The 15,983-nt window shown below is 45.6% G+C and overlaps 1 long non-coding RNA gene across 4 annotated transcripts in view; it reads left to right on the top strand.

The window, feature by feature from the left end:
• Positions 1-15,983, top strand: part of LOC114842805 (uncharacterized) — a 178,751-nt gene that overhangs the window by 145,958 nt on the left and 16,810 nt on the right. For 2 of the 4 annotated variants that reach the window (XR_005896780.2, XR_003783497.3), the window contains one exon: positions 10,888-10,997. The exons of the other annotated variants lie outside the window; for them this stretch is intronic. This is a non-coding gene — a long non-coding RNA (uncharacterized LOC114842805). The remainder of the gene's footprint in view (positions 1-10,887; positions 10,998-15,983) is intronic. 4 annotated transcript variants of the gene reach the window in all.

The raw sequence follows: 15,983 nt of genomic DNA, 5'->3' as shown, positions 1-15,983 counted from the left end.
ATCATTGCGTTTTGTTTTTCTGACCTGGCCAGTAAATGAGGGGGGGGGGGCGTGACACAAATGTCATCAATGGATTTGCCATTTAATCAGTGATTACTTTGTGAATGCGGTGTCATATCAAGTGTTTTAAAATCCACATTCTTTCCTCTGGTTGCGCTCCCTCCTCTGTCTGCGTCTGCCTTTTATGTAATTCCTCCCCCTCGCTCCTCTCTCTCCGCTCTCACCTTACCCATTATTCCACCGCTTGTGTGAAAAAGGGTAATCGCTCAAATCACTCAAAGGCAACTATCTGTGTTTGACACTGGGGAGCGTAGCCATCATCACAAGCAGCCGCTAATGGCTCTCTCTGGATCGGGCAAAAACGCTCCGCGGCTCGGCCTAGCGCAGCGCAGCGCAGCAGGGCCAAATGCTGTGGGCACTGCAGAGCTGGAGCCGGGGCCAAATTTTACCCTAATGAATTTGGACCCTGCCAGTTTATTGTGAAAAGGCAGCCACGGCCATCCAATACCCTCCTAGATGATCTGAAGCGACTCCCGTGGCTACCGTTCATGCCAGGGAGCCCGGTGCTATGTGGAAGCGGAGCGAGGCGGGAGGGGTTGTGGCTGTTTTTGTCTTTGGCACCGGTTTTGCTCGGCTCGAGCGTTCATTCCTGCACACGCACGCACACACACACACACACACACACACACACACACACACGCACGCACGCGCGCACACACACACACACACACACACACACACACACACACACACACACACACACACTTCTAAACACTGGCCCAGTAACCGTAATGAAGCCTGAAGAAAATGCCATGATATCCTGTTATCGCCAGTGTTCAAATTTGGAGAGAATGTGTTTTTTTCCACTGATGCACAATGAGCATATTGATATTTTTGCCTCTAAATTGCTTGGAAGCTTCTGCATACTGTATGTTGAGCTCTAGTCCAGTCCATTAAAATGCTCCCTCTTTGTGGGCTTTGGGAACGATTTGAAAGGCTGCAAGATGGGCTAGAAATCCCTTCGTTAGTACTAATGTGTGCATGCCTTTTCCTTGTTAAAGGCAAATTCTAAGCTGCTGTATATTTAGCAATCAAATTAGTTCAACTAGCCAAACAATGAAAGCCGAAATCCACAGGCCTCACATGAAACAAAAGTGTGGTTATGCTGTAAATGTGTGACTTTATTAGGATGCATCAACCTTGTGTGAACGCCATCATTATGTGTCTCTCGTTCTCATTGCCACTGGATTTTTTTATTCCCACGTCTCTCTTCTTCCAACATACTGTAATCTAATGTACCTCTTTCTTTTTAACACACACACACACACACACACACACACACACACACACACACACACACACACACACACACACACACACACACACACACACACACTCCCTGCCTATTTTCCTCCAATATGTTCAAAGCCCCCCAGCTGTGTTACAGGTAGCGAAAGTCTCCTTCAATTAGACATAATCATCACTCACGGTCAATGATTGTGCTAAAGGCTAACTTCCAGTCTATGAGGGGGCCTTCGCATCTAATGCACTGATTCAGCTTGTCTCAGCCAACTTCTCTGTCTGCTGAAACCAAAGCAATTTATTCGTCGCCCAAGGCTCTTTTGGCAACAGCCAGTTGAGCAAGCTAACAGAGAGACAGATAGAGACATGGGGGGGAGGGAGGGAGGGAGGGAGGGAGAGGGGAAGCATGAACCGAGGAGAAGCTGTAAGGAGGACTCTCGTTTTCTCTCTCTGAGATACAATTTAATCAGAGACATCTGTGCGCAGGCAGGCGGCTTTTCCTCGGAGAAGACTTAAGCGGAGTCTTAGTCAGGGGGCTGTGTTTGAAGTGCGGCAGAATTATCGCTTTCTTCCAATAACAGTGCCATGGATGGAGAGAGAAAGGGAGACCGTCGAAAAACAGAGAAACCTGGTTAATCGGCGGCGTCCCGGCGCATCGGGCTGTGCTCCGGACACGCGAGAATCAAATCCAGTCATCAGACAGGAAAGGCGCTCGGCCGACCAATCCAGTTACCGCCGAGGCCCGAGGAAATCAAATACCGCAGCTTTTAAATGGATGTGTGAGTGTTAATGTGTTTGCTCGTCAGTAATACTTCAAATAAGGCACTATGTCATTCTAAAGCATCGCGGCTTAACTGTGGGCTCCATTACAGGCACGAGTAATAAATCCAGAAGTGTAATACCGGAGTATCTGATTACTAACAGCAGGCGTCTGTGCCCCTTTAAATATCCCATTTTATTTCTTTAACGACTCATTACTCAAGCTTGTGATCCTAATTGCCCTGAGTCACAACTCAGAAATACAACATGACGTCTCCCGTTGGTTCGTTTAGTTCCTTCACCCCCGCCGACATCCTGCTGTAGAGTGGCCAAGCTGTGAAGGGACGTAATCTAGGTGAAGTCTGAGGGGGAAGCGATAACCGCATAAGAGCGTGGCAAGAAGGTTAAAAGGAAAGATAGTTCTTGTCATCATATGCTGCGCTAAAGGGCAGGAGGTGTGTGTGTGTGTGTGTGTGTGTGTGTGTGTGTGTGTGTGCGTGTGCGCGTGTGCGTGTGTGCGTGCGTGTGTGTGCGCACTTTTCAGGTGGCAGACAAGTGCATGTGTATGTTCATAATTGCCCTGTGTGTGTGTCTGTGTGTGTGCGTGCTCAGTATCTGAAAATAGTCAAGTGATGGAAGCTTGGGAGAGATAGAGACCATGAGCTGGTTGGAGTCACAGTTCAACGAGGCTGAGTGTCGCCGGACCGGTCGTCGTCGCTGTCACATCAAAGGAGTGGGCTTTTTAAAAGCACCGACTGCTCCCTGTGCTCTTGGATGAATCCTGTTTGATAAAGCCTCTGATAACGCCAGTACTTATGTAGCTAATGTAAACCCAGTCTAACGCTCATGTGCTGTAGACTGGTAGAAACTCAACTGATAAAATCTAAAAAAATAGCCACATGGATTATGAAGTCATAATTACAAAAAAAAAAATTCTTAACTTCATTCACAAATGTTTTGAAAGGCCTGCCAAGCTGTATGCGAGTGGAAGGAGCCATTTAAGGTGCAGACTTAATCCCAGGAAGTGAAGACTGTGTGAGGGCGCAGATGAGATACAAAGTGAGCGCTAAATCAATCGGGCAGATTGTTACATTCACTTGTATCATAACAGACACATGCCAAACAATGATGAGGCTCTGTCTGTCACACACACACACACACACACACACACACACACACACACACACACACACACACACACACACACACACACACACACACACACATTCCCATAGCCTGTGATTACAGCTTGGGAAAGTAGTAATTTAGTCCATGATTACAATCTATCAGGCTGCCTGGGGCCAGACTCTGAGAAGTGTCTGTCTAAATGACACTTTAATAAGACGCCGTCAAACACACAAAAGGTGCAAGCACACATGCAGCCACACGCTGCTGCAGACGCACTACTGGCAGCCATGTTCCTCGTCCCCTCATGCGCCAACATCCAAGCGCACATGTCACATTACGGTGCAAGTACAGAGTAACATGGAGACTAAACTAAAATGGAACCAAGTTGCAGCAAAAGCGAACGGATCAGGTTAAAAAAGTAAACACACACACACACACACACACACACACACACACACACACACACACACACACACACACACACACACACACACACTCCAAAGATGGAATCTAGAGTGATTACTTTTATCACTCACAGTGTGTCAGCAATGCATCATTTCAGATGAACGCTCGTCTCTCTCTCTCTCTCTCTCTCTCTCTCTCTCTCTCTCTCCCCCTTTTCAGAGCCTTACACTGGATAAATGCAAATCAAGTTGTTCTGGAGCAGATCCAATGCGGCAAAATGAATAATGCCTCTTTGTTTGATTTTTCCCGACGCTGACCTACAGTCGCCAGCTTTTGTTATGTCATGATGTAAAACTGACTTTCTTTCATTTAACAACCTTGATTAAATAAGCCGTCGTAACTGGAGCTACTTAGCCTTGTTTGCTTGTCCATAAGCAAAGGTCAAAGGGCACATCCACCAAGAAGTTCAATTTAGCAGGTGACAACAGCATAAAAAAAAGGAGAACCGAAGAGACAAACTCTTTTAAAGTTTTACTAATTCTAGACTAAACAAATGCTCTTATAAACGTGCAGATAAGATCCAGGACCTCAGCTGAGGAAAAAAACAGAAACTTTGTCAGTGGAATCCCTCCCAAGCAATTACTGTGAAAGACAATTTATCATGCAGTTGTCTCCGATTTCAAAGGTGTTCCTTCGCCTACACCAGCACATGTTTTACATATTTTACCCTACCTAACAACCAGTTGTTAGATTTGTAATGTTAATGTGAGTCATTTCAATTCAATCATTTTTACACACAGCGCTGTGTGACAGTGCCAAAAAGGCACCGGTTCAAAATGAGCGCTGTGTTTTCCCGTCTCCAACATGCGAATGCAGTGGCACCTATTTTATTGTTGCCTAGTCAGAAACTTAGGAGCACAACACCGGAGCGGAGAAGCACTTAAATGTTTCAAATGTCGGCAAAAATACAAGAACTTTCTTATCTTATCGGGCAAACCATGTGTCCACTTTCTGTGCTTCAAAAGACTCTGGCAGGAGAAGCCAATTCAACCTGAAGGAGTTCAAATATTTACCCTGGAGGGATAGACATAGCGAAGCAGATCAAATAAAAACATGCTAATGACTAATAGAATACACAAACACACTAAAGAAAGTCAAGGTAGTCGTCAGAGTGTTGCTTCTGTCGTCGTCGTGCAGTAGCATCGAATCAGCGAACGCTCGGGAGCGATCCAGTTCAGTATAAACACCTGTTAGCGTGAACTCAGCTCCGAACGGCACCAAAAACAAATAACCGTTCCCAAAACCCGAACTTCTGCCTCCCGATGTGCAATCAGCCTGTGTAATCAACCCGCTTGTCTCCTCTCACGTCAGCAGGCTGCTCCAGTGATAAGCTATCTCCACTGGTCGGCTACTGTACCCGTGACAGGGAGCACAGGGTTGGTCCTGCGGTGTGAATCCCTGCTGCTCGCCGATGTTCTGCAGCTCCTGCAAACACCAGAACAGCGTCTCACACGAGGACGCGATGGGAACGAAAATGTGACTGTTCATCGTCTTTCTGCCCTGCTCATGAACCTAAAACAGTAAATAAATCATCCAGGACAGGGTTACACGCACACGCACGCACGCACGCACACACGCACGCACGCACGCACACACGCACACACGCACACACACACACACAGCTCTTTACTTGTACACACACTCATTCTATATTCACGACTAAGGATTCAACACTGACTCCTCAACACCGAGTTTTGCGTCTCCACTGCTGTCTTGATGCAGGGAGGCCTCGACTGTCACTGACTCTCTCTCACTCTCTCCGTCTCTCTCTCTCTCCCTCCCCTCTCCCTCTTTCCTCCTCTCCCCATCACTCAGATATTCACAGCCGCATCTGGGACAGTTAAATGAGTTAATGCCAGTTAATTACTCACTCTGGTGCGGCTGACCGACCAAACCCCTGCAGCTCTCTCTCTCTCTCTCTCTCTCTCTCTCTCTCTCTCGCTCTCTCTCTCGCTCTCTCTTTCTCTCTCTTTTCCTCTCTTCCTCACTCTCCTTCATTGCTGATTAATAGCACAGAGAGAATAAGAGGAAGGGAATGAGGAGCAATCAGCATCTACTGCCATCATCAACATTACTGGTGTCTGGCTGCATTAAAGCAGGGAGAGAGAAAAGGCATGGAAGTGTGTGTCTGTGTGTGTGTGTGTGTGTTATGGACTACCGAGACAGGAGACTGTTAGACCCCTAATTGAATAGAGATGATTCCATTATCAAGCAGTTTGTTTGAGTGAGCAAACCTGCTGTGCTGTGGAAAAGAGAGAGACACAGACGGCTGCAGCTTTTAATTTTTTTTTCACTACACTGTCTAGTAGAGAGAGAAAAAATAAAGATATGAATAAGGGTGGAAAAGTGTGAGAGGCAGAGGACGCAGCGGATGGAGAGGGAGCGACGTGCCTCAGTGGGCAGAGGTGAAAGGTTCTGACAGACGGTAAAGCCAGTCGTCATTATGGGATCACTCGCTGACCACAGTTAAGCTCATCCAAAGTTCACAGGGATCCAGACTGTCTCTAACACACACACACACACACACACACACACACACACACACACACACACACACACACACACACACACACACACACACACGGGAAGGTGCTGCTATAGTTTCATGAACAGTGACACTGGAAAACACACCTTCTCAAACCACACAAATGAATGTGTGATTATAATCTTAATTGTGTCTGAACAATGACGAGACCCGTCATTCTAGAGCAAAGCCTGCGCTTGACTCTAATTGACTGTGTTTCAGTGCAGAAGAGGGGAAGTAACGCAAAACAAAAACAAGCACCTCTATTAAAGGCTGGATGAAATTTGCCGCTCCACTTAACAGACGCCTCGGTATCTGGAAGTGAACGCCAGTTGCTGCACGCACAAATGGAACTGTATTAAGATTTACGATAAGTGAACAAAAGGACAGAGCACGGATAGAGATGAGATGGAGACGACGTACTTTTTTCTGTCCTGTCTTGCAAATTGTCTCAAGGCCCCAGACCCAGTAATTTATCACCTTTGGTTTTACAGCCATCGATTTCACACCTAGTGACCTCCTGCACCCAGCACTAGTCTTATAGTCTGTGTGTGTGTGTGTGTGTGTGTGTGTGTGTGCGCGCACATTGAAGGTAGATAGGTGTGTGTTGCAGTGTGAATTGTTCAGGACACGGGCAGTTTTTCTTTTCAGCACAGAAAGGTCAGCTTCAGAGTAAGGAGGGTGGCCTGGGGTCAGAACAATACACCAGGAGACCCGCGGCGCGTGTGTGTGTGTGTGTGTGTGTGTGTGTGTGTGTGTGTGTGTGTGTGTGTGTGTGTGTGTGTGTGTGTGTGTGTGTGTAAGACAGAGATTTCATGACGTGATGAATGAGCAGCATTTGTCCTCACAGAAACTTCATACAACAGATTTGTCTTCAAAGTTTTTAAACAGTTACAGCAGAACCATATTTTTACGTTACTTCACTGTATTAATACATCAAATCGAATCAATCAATCAAGTGCATTCAACCAGTCTATTGTATATAAGACTGGTTTAAGGATAACACTCATATATGGACATCTCCTTCATTCTGTGATTTGTGGGCCTGTGTGTGTGTTGGGTATTTGCTGATGTGCGTCTGCAGTGTTACTGGCCGACTCAGGTTTGTTTGTTGTTGCGGTGGTTGCTACTCTCCGTGTACTTGGCACTCGCTGGTTTATGGTTGGAGCTTAAAGTAGACGCGCTCATTTTACCACTGAGAAAACCGGTCGGGGGAAAGAAAAGCACGGCTGGGAAGAAGAGAGCGTGCGAAAGACCGAATGGACACAAAGTCGAAATGAACCTACAAATGTCAGATTTGCTCCCAGTCGTTGCAGCCGTGTGATTTTAGGATTTAACAACTTGGGATGTGTTTTAGGTTCATTTTGTCATTTGTGGTGCAACATTGTCTCCCATGTCCCAATGTCTGTTTATGTACATGAATGTCTGGAGGTTAGTGTACTTTTACTGCTAAAAGCTAGTTAGACAACAATGTAAATTGATAATCCCTCATATACTGTGAAACAGAAGCCAAGGTACAAAAGGAAGCTAATGAAATAAAGGTACAATAGATGGAGACCATAGGCATCAATACACGGCTGTAAATTCCTCAGCTTTATTCTCTCCTACTATTTAGCCGTCACTTCTAATTTCCAGAACTTCATTTATTTGTATGGGTTGAGGTGAGGGAGGGGTCGTAAAGTAATATTTTAAAAGAAACGTCAATTATGACGTACTGTAGTTGAACTCGAGCCAAAGTCCTTCTTTGTTTCGCAAAGTGAATGTTGCACTGTGAAGAAAGGGCCGATGTCTGACACAGAATCTGAAAAGAAAGTTATATTTTAATTTTGTATTTAGAAAGTGGCAAATAGGATGAGAGCAAACAAACGGTTGTAAGTTTAAAAAGACGACTGCAATCAAAAACCAGCCAATCATATCTATGTGGTGGCGTCAGAGTGGTTCCAGTCACCAACAGCTGTCTATAGTCAAGCTGCAGCAGGAGAATGGCCTAGGAACGACCTCTATTAATATGCATTACAGATAAGCAGGGCGTGTCAGGATAAGACAGGAGTCAGATTCAGATCTGATACTCTTGTTATTATGTTTAATGTTAATGTTAGAACTCAACGATAGCTGCTCAAACACTGACACGCACAAGTGGCGCTCTGGCTGCTCTTTGATGGTGAAACCCACACTTTGATGTGTCACACTGCATATGCTGCGAGCAGGTATAGAAGTGAAGAGAAGCCAAACCAGTGGAAATCCAATATTTTCCAATGCACGTACCAGGCGTTAAGTGCGGCGTTTAGGAATTTGGCAGCAGCGAGATGAGTTCCCGTATGCACCGCATCAGGTTCATGGTTACACTGAATTAATGTCACAGTTGTTGTAAACATTAGTTCATGATAGGCCACTAATTAACAGCATGATGTCATAGTTTGTCTCTCTTTCTTTTAAATGCTGTAGCTACAGTATAAGAGACATAAATCATTTTCACTTTATTTAGCATGTATTTAAAATATTATCAACAACCAGACATGAGCTGAACAACAGCTACAGTTGCTCTCCAGCACAACTTTGTGTGTTTTCTGAATGTAGCCTACTGGCTTAACATTAGTGGTTGAGGCCTCATGAGGATCTTATGTCTACGCTTCCTCTTACATGTCTGCTTCTCTTTGCGCACATGTCTGTTGTTCTTAATGCAATAAGACACTTTTCATCACACGCTCAACACATCCTAAGGCGTAGATGACCACTTCGATTCACCAGGCAATGTTAAAATCAAATATCAAATGCTGGTGAAAATACTAAAAAAAAGCAGAGCATTCTCCGACAAACCTCCTCCACACACGCTGTAAGACTTTAATTCAATCTAAATGACTGCAGCCTGTTAGACACGCACACGAGGCGTGAAACCTGAACCCATGAGGTGATGTCAGGTATTCAGTCGGATTCATGAAAAAACATCCAGCTACTGGTTTCCACTTAAGCTGGCAGAAGGCATGTGGAATCCCCACCGCAGCTAAACAAAACACTGTCAAATAGTGAGACAAGATAATTATAGCAGCGCGCCGGCGTGAACCGAGGGCGCGCGCGGAGAGAAGCCCTTATTAAGAGCTGTGTAATTAGGTGTCAAACGGCCATGATGTGTGAACGCCGTCTTATCTGTCAACTTTGCTGCTTCTTAAAGAGACGAAGGGGAATTACATTTTTTGGGAGACAGCCGTTCGCCAACCAATCCCGTCTACGCAACGAAACAGCCAAATGGAGCCGGGTCCGATTGTTGAGGAGCGCCTTGCATTGCGTTGCACCGCGTTGGCCCTTCTAGGCTAGCGCTCCGCCGCGCAGTATCACTCAACGTAAAGCATTTCTGACACCAGCGTTGTCAAAAGTAATCTACTAATCAATCACTTAATTAATTATCTTGCTGAATAATTGATCGCGTTCCCCTTCTTCTCTGATGTTCTTTTGAAAACGATGGACTGGGGGAAAACCACGGGGCACTAATATATACATTGCTTTAATCAGGCTTTTGATCTCCAGTACAATTCTGCAATAAGTCAATTAAAACTAGGCCTACCAAGAATGAATTATGCAATACGTTTATTAAAACATTTATCAGCTAGACTTATTATAAATGGATGACTTCCAGTGGAAGACAGGCGGATGAGATGAACAAGTCATCAGATTCTTCTCCATCTCCCTCATTCGACTTGGTTGTTTACCATTTTGCATGCAGATTGTTTTTGATTATGGAGCCCTATACAGTCCGCTGTCGCAGTTTAGCCGCTGAGTGCGGGTGTCGGTGTCTTTTGACATCGTGAAATGGCAGCTGGAGATTTTGAAAAGTCATCCTGTCCTTCAACGTCTTCTTTTATCGCCACATTTCTCCCCGCCTCCCTTTACTTATCAGTAAACGACAAATACAGATTTGGCCCCGGCAGGCTGCGGGGGGGGGGCTCGCCGCTGTCCTCGGGGCATTGAGGGTGTCAGGGAGCACGCAAGCGCCGCCCTGCCTTCAGGAACTGTCAGTGAAAATGCTCCCACCGAATCAATCTCTCACGGGGCCTCGTGGGACAGAGGTTTGGATGGGAGAAAGTGGGGGAAATCCACAACCTTATATTCCTCTGACTGTCTGTTGTGCTGCTTGTTTAAAGTAGATTAAAATGGTTTTGTCAGCGGCGGCCGATGTGTGTGTTGGTATTTCACACGTCATTACAGGCGCTGTCCTCTAGTGACATGACGCCTGTTTTCTAAAATCTCTGTGAATGGTGAGTTTGCCCTCCTGGCAAACGACCCCCCAAACGTCTCAAGGTGCTCAAGGTACGACAGAAGTCTCCGGCTCTGGGGGCGTTCGTGTTACTTAATTAGAAGGTTTAAATGAGAACAAAACATAGGGAAGAAGAGAAAAGCAAAGCGGAGGGACAATTATTTTGTAAGTGTCTTTCTGTCTCTGTTTATGCGAGTCTTCTGGGCATTTTGGAACCTGTTGACACAGATTATTCAGGTGGAGGCCTGAGGGGCTGGCTGAGGGCACTAAGCTGGGCCAGCGTGCACGTCTCAGCGCTTCTCTCCAACGGCTGCCAGCTCCGTCTGCTCGGCTGTGATAATGGAGCCTCCGTTCCCCTCTCTGTGTTGTGTGGAAATGTTTCCATTAGCCTTTGACAAGAAAAGTCCTCTCTGCAATTTAGTCCATCTTTTATGTCCATCTTGTTTCTTCCAACATGCAGATTTTCTGCCCGCCTCCCGCTCGCGCTCTGCCCGTCCGCTGCCTCGCTGCGCCCCTCGAGCACCGCTGGAATGCCGGGGCGAGATAAAGAGGAGGCCCCGCTCCGAGCAGGTTCGAGTGCTTCGCTTTTTCATATCAATGACCTTTTTTTTGTCGGTTGTAAACACAAGGGATAAACTACGATTCGACAGAGGCTCCTCCAGTTGAAATCCTGCTCGCTCTCACTCGACATTTCAAAACATGCTCTCTGACGGATGAGTTTAGTATGACAGAATCACAACACATTGCCGTTTGAACGCGCCCCGTCTTTCGCAAACGCGCTCATCTGGCACATCTGGAAATTCCGATGTGACCTTTATTTGCATTACTAAGCTCGTCGAATTTGACCAATAACTCACACATCCAGCTGAAGCTAATGTGAAATATTTTGGCAAGCGCCAGAAATGAGTGTAATGCAAATCTCGTCTCTTTTTGTAGCACAAATAGGAACGGCGGCCAAGAGACTAACAGCTAGGCAATAATTCAGTCAGATGCAGAATGCACCAACAGCGTCGTGGGGAGAGAGATGCAGGAGGACATGCAAAGGCTAAAGCTCCTCAGTCTGGCTTCAGAGTCTGTTAGCCAACACCAGACATCTTGTTATCCTGGGTGTCTCTCTGCATCACGCTGCTTACACTGGACGTGTTCCTGAAGCTCTAGCTGTCTTCAAGAACTAGTGGAAATCCTGCAAAGTTGAGCTAACGTCATAACATATGAGCTTGAGCATCTACGTGCGGTTTTGGTGGTGGAGATGCTCAAAATGTGGACTCGGGACTTTCTAATAGAGCCCGGTGCTGGAAAGGGGTTCTGTTCCAACATACAGTATATGATGTCCTGTTAAATCACTCTTAGAGTCCGGCTATCCAGTTTTTGCCTGAATATAACACTGCATTTATTATTATATCTTCATTAGGTCAGTAATCATCAGCAGTGTAATAAACGTGCAAGCAGTGGTTGATTGACAGGCTTCTCTCGTGTCCTGGAGGCAGGGTTGCGTGCACCGCTGCATCAGGTGACCTGAAGAGCGTGTGAAATGCATTAACCCTCGGCTGTGTTATTACACCAAACCTCCGAAGCCCCCAAATGAAGGTCACATATTTACAAATGCAGCCGGCTTGTCGCACGCACCCTATCTCTCACTATCGCTAATGTTTGTGCATCATCCCTCATCAAAGGGAGTGTGATATTAATGTGACTCAGAGCGCGTGATAAAATATGCAGGCGCGTGAGTGACAAACATGCAAAGCTGGCTGCGACTGTTGTGGTGCATTAAAACAGCTCTCAGCTCAGGAAGTCAACAATTAAGGAGTGGAGTGGAGTTAAACATCCAGATTAAAGTAATGTAGCAATTTAACGCTCTAACGGCAGACGTAACTTTGCCAGAGCTGTTGCAGGAAGCCGCTTTTTAAAACCTGGAACTCGTCACTTGCTGGACACTCGTCATTAAAAACCAGAGTGTGTGAGTATTGTTCAAAGTTATCACGCTAGGGAACAGATGTGCTGCCTTTTTTCCGGGCTTGTGGAGTTGCCCAGTCACACTTAATATAGATCCACTGTCGCATACACTTCACAAGTGTTTGGAGGATAAGTGCTGGATTTGACCGAGTGGTAAAAGCTTAATCCATCCAAATGTGTGAAACTGAGAAGTATTTTGTTCACACCAGAAGGAGTGAATCGACTGAGGTTCGGTGTCGAGCTTTGCCAAGAGGCTGGGGTCAATAATGTGACCTTTCATAATGATTTAACCTCCAGGAACTATGTAGGAGACACACAAATATAATCTGCCCCACCAGACTACCACCGCCACCGTATCAGTCACTTTATGACTGATAGTTATGACTTTGAAGCACAAATTGAAACAAGGCTTGGCTCTTAATGGCCACAAATTGTCCTGGACATAATGTAGATTTACTCCTGTAAGCTTGATTGATGCCGTGGCTTCTGTAGCATGAATGAGCATTGTGATTGGTGGCATAGTGAAGCGCGCGCGAGTCAGAGGGGATTTCAGCAGTAGGGGCCTGTTTGCCGGAGAGTTTATGGATTTGTCATTGGAAAAGACCAGATCTCCATGTTCCAGACTCTATAACGCATCAATTTGATACCAAATAAGACCCCCGCATAGGCTCCCGTTCCTTATCAGCAAACATGTCCACGTCAGTCTCCAAGATTTAGCCATGGCTAAATTCCTCCGTATTTAGGCTGGCTGAACGATATGGACATCTACGCAGTTCCAATAGCTGCAGGCAGCGCCTCTTGAATAGCATTTTGTATATAAGCTTTAGCTTACTAGCCTAGGATACCAGGCCAATGCCTTATCCCTGTTAACAGAGACCCTTCTAAGACAGGATTAGTGGGGGAGATAGTCAGCAACAAGGGGGGGACCGTCCATCTCATGGGAAGCACCACCGCTAACCCAACCATAATTGCATTTGTTTAGATAAGGAGATCACAGCTAAATCGAGTACTACGTCAGTCCAGCAATAAAATGTGGATTCATGGCATCGCAGTAATGCAGCTACAAATGATTCGCTCTTTGTCTCAGTTCTTTTTTTTCTTTTGATTTTTACCTGTAAATGTATCATCTGTCCCTTTGAAAGAACTCATTTAGCGTAGAAAGCACTGATGCTGTCGTACGGCATTGGGGAGGATTGTGCTGCGCGTGCGGGTCAACGCTCCAGTTTTCCCAGTGTGAAAGAACACGAACAAAGACAGTTAGAGAGAAAGAAAATGACAGAAATCAACCTGACTTTCAGGTGTGACCTTCCACTCTTCTCCAAGTCTCCCATTCCTTTATGGGTTAACCATCCTTAATGCTTTATGTATGCCTTGTGTGACACTCTTTGCATAAATGATACCAAATAATTGGGACTTATAAATTATTCATTGTGTATTAATGCAGGTGAAATGGCTTTTTGGCTTGGACTGCTGTCTGTCGTTCAGAAAATAAAAGAGGAGGAGGTGAGGTATCATAGATACTTCACCGGGGAAAAATAAATACCCCCACTGAAATATATCCCATCAAAATGCATGAGCCACGCATGGTCAGTGCAGCATCTCCAGTGTTATTCCTACTCCCATCCCATCCTCATAAACAATAGCTAATAAAGTCGCCGTACGTTCATACGTGGCTAAAGTGCTCAGATTCACAATTTAATCCTATTTTTCAAGCTATTCCCGGCAGGTTTTATCTCACATTTTACGCAGGTTCACACTGTCTCCTTTTCTAACTGTTTCTTTATGAAGCAGTTTTAGATACGTACTTACCAGTTTGTTATGGCCATTTAGTGAAACATCTGTCAGCGCTTCTCTCTGCTGCGGCAGTTTACCAGTCGATACTCAGCACATCTACAAGAACCTTCATTAATTAATGAAAATGCAGCTAATTTATGGTTCAAAGTCTCCTGAACTACAAATTGTGCTGTTGTCTCCACCTCCCTCCCAAGGCTGCAGGCCGACTTTCCCCATCCCTGCCTCGAATGCCTCGCATAATATCATAATTGCAGGGCCGCTGTGACCTTACCTCCACACGTTCTGACCTACACATTTGAAACCAGGAGCTCGGAAGGCTAAAAATGTTTAGACCGATAAAGACGGACCCCGGTTCTTCCCTGGGCAACTTCTAGTGCGACATAATATTTCTTTTGGCAGGGGTCACGGGTGACTCGACATACATCATCACTAACTTATTAGATCTCGAGGCAATTAGCTGAAAACAAACAGGCCAGACAGACTGGCTATTGAGTTGCCTGAACGGGAGAAAATAGCCTATGGCGCTCAGTCATTTCAGAGCTGCATCAAAGAGGAGTCCGTGGCATCAACAGAAAGAAAGAAACACATTGTTGCGGTGTAACGCCTATACAGTACTCAGGGCTTAGTGCATTATTTTTCCAGTGATTCAGGTTACAGACCAAACTTGCCCCAGTATAATAGAGCGGTGAAAAGAACTTTTCACCTGAACACTGTGTGCAATATGCAGCGCGGTTAGTTTAGGATTAAGGAGCCATTTAGGTTCCTCCCCCGACATGGGAAATCAAGCCTGTCGATGGCGGGGCGGAGGCGAGACCCTCGGTCTCTCACCGAGGTCAAAGGAACATCTTGATGTGCAGTGCCGTAATGACTGCGACAAGACTGGCCACGGAAATCTAACACCGCTCTCATTTGCTCAAAGGAGGAGACGCCGCTTCCGCACGTAATTGCGGGCAATAATCACAAATTGTCTTCTGTGTTTCCCAAGGACCGGGCTGATTGAAGTCTTACTTTTTTTAAACAGTTATGGTTTAAATCTGGAGTCTGAACTTGTTCACCGTGAAGTATACTGTATATTAATGTAGGAAAAATGTGAGCTTTAGGCAAATAATTTAGCTTCTACAAGTCATAAAGAAGAGAGCAGCCGTTTGGAACACGGGCTGGATTTCACCCATGTGCTGCGTCCCTAGTGTGGGAGTTATGCACCTGTGTCCCACCTCACAACTTCTGTGTTGATGTTTGATCTTTGGTCAGATCAGAGTTAAGTTTGAGACATCCTCATCACATATCAATTATTCCACAATTTAACACTACAGACAGACATGCAAGGAACAAAAGGCACTTTCATCAGCCTCTCAGAGGTGGAGACGAGAGCAGGAAAAATGGGAGTCTCTTGGCTTTTCAGACTTATCAGTTTCATGTGAATGGCCACTGGAATGCAAAGATTTTAGTCTGCCCTTTTCCCACCAGATTTCTTTCTTACTCCCATTTTTTTTTTAATTTGTTCGTCATTCCCTCCTCAGGATCTGGTTCCTGGACATGATATGCCAAATTACCTGTGGTATCAGTTGTGCCACTGGCAATGCATTGTAAGCCTGTAAATTCCACTCAAACCCCTCAGCAGGATTTGCCTTCGCTGCTGTCACTAACCTCATTGTCTTTGGAAAGTGGCGGTACAAAAGAGTCTCCTTCTGAAGTTGGGAGCTTAGGCCTGGTATTATTATAACAGAATAGCTACATGCACTGGCAAGATGAGGAGCTGTTACGAATCGAGGGTCTCAGATAAGATTCGATCAGGGTAATTATTCATGC

Source organism: Betta splendens, chromosome 16, assembly GCF_900634795.4.
Source record: "Betta splendens chromosome 16, fBetSpl5.4, whole genome shotgun sequence".
Lineage (NCBI taxonomy): Eukaryota > Metazoa > Chordata > Actinopteri > Anabantiformes > Osphronemidae > Betta > Betta splendens.
This window is presented reverse-complemented; position numbering and strand designations above follow the sequence as displayed.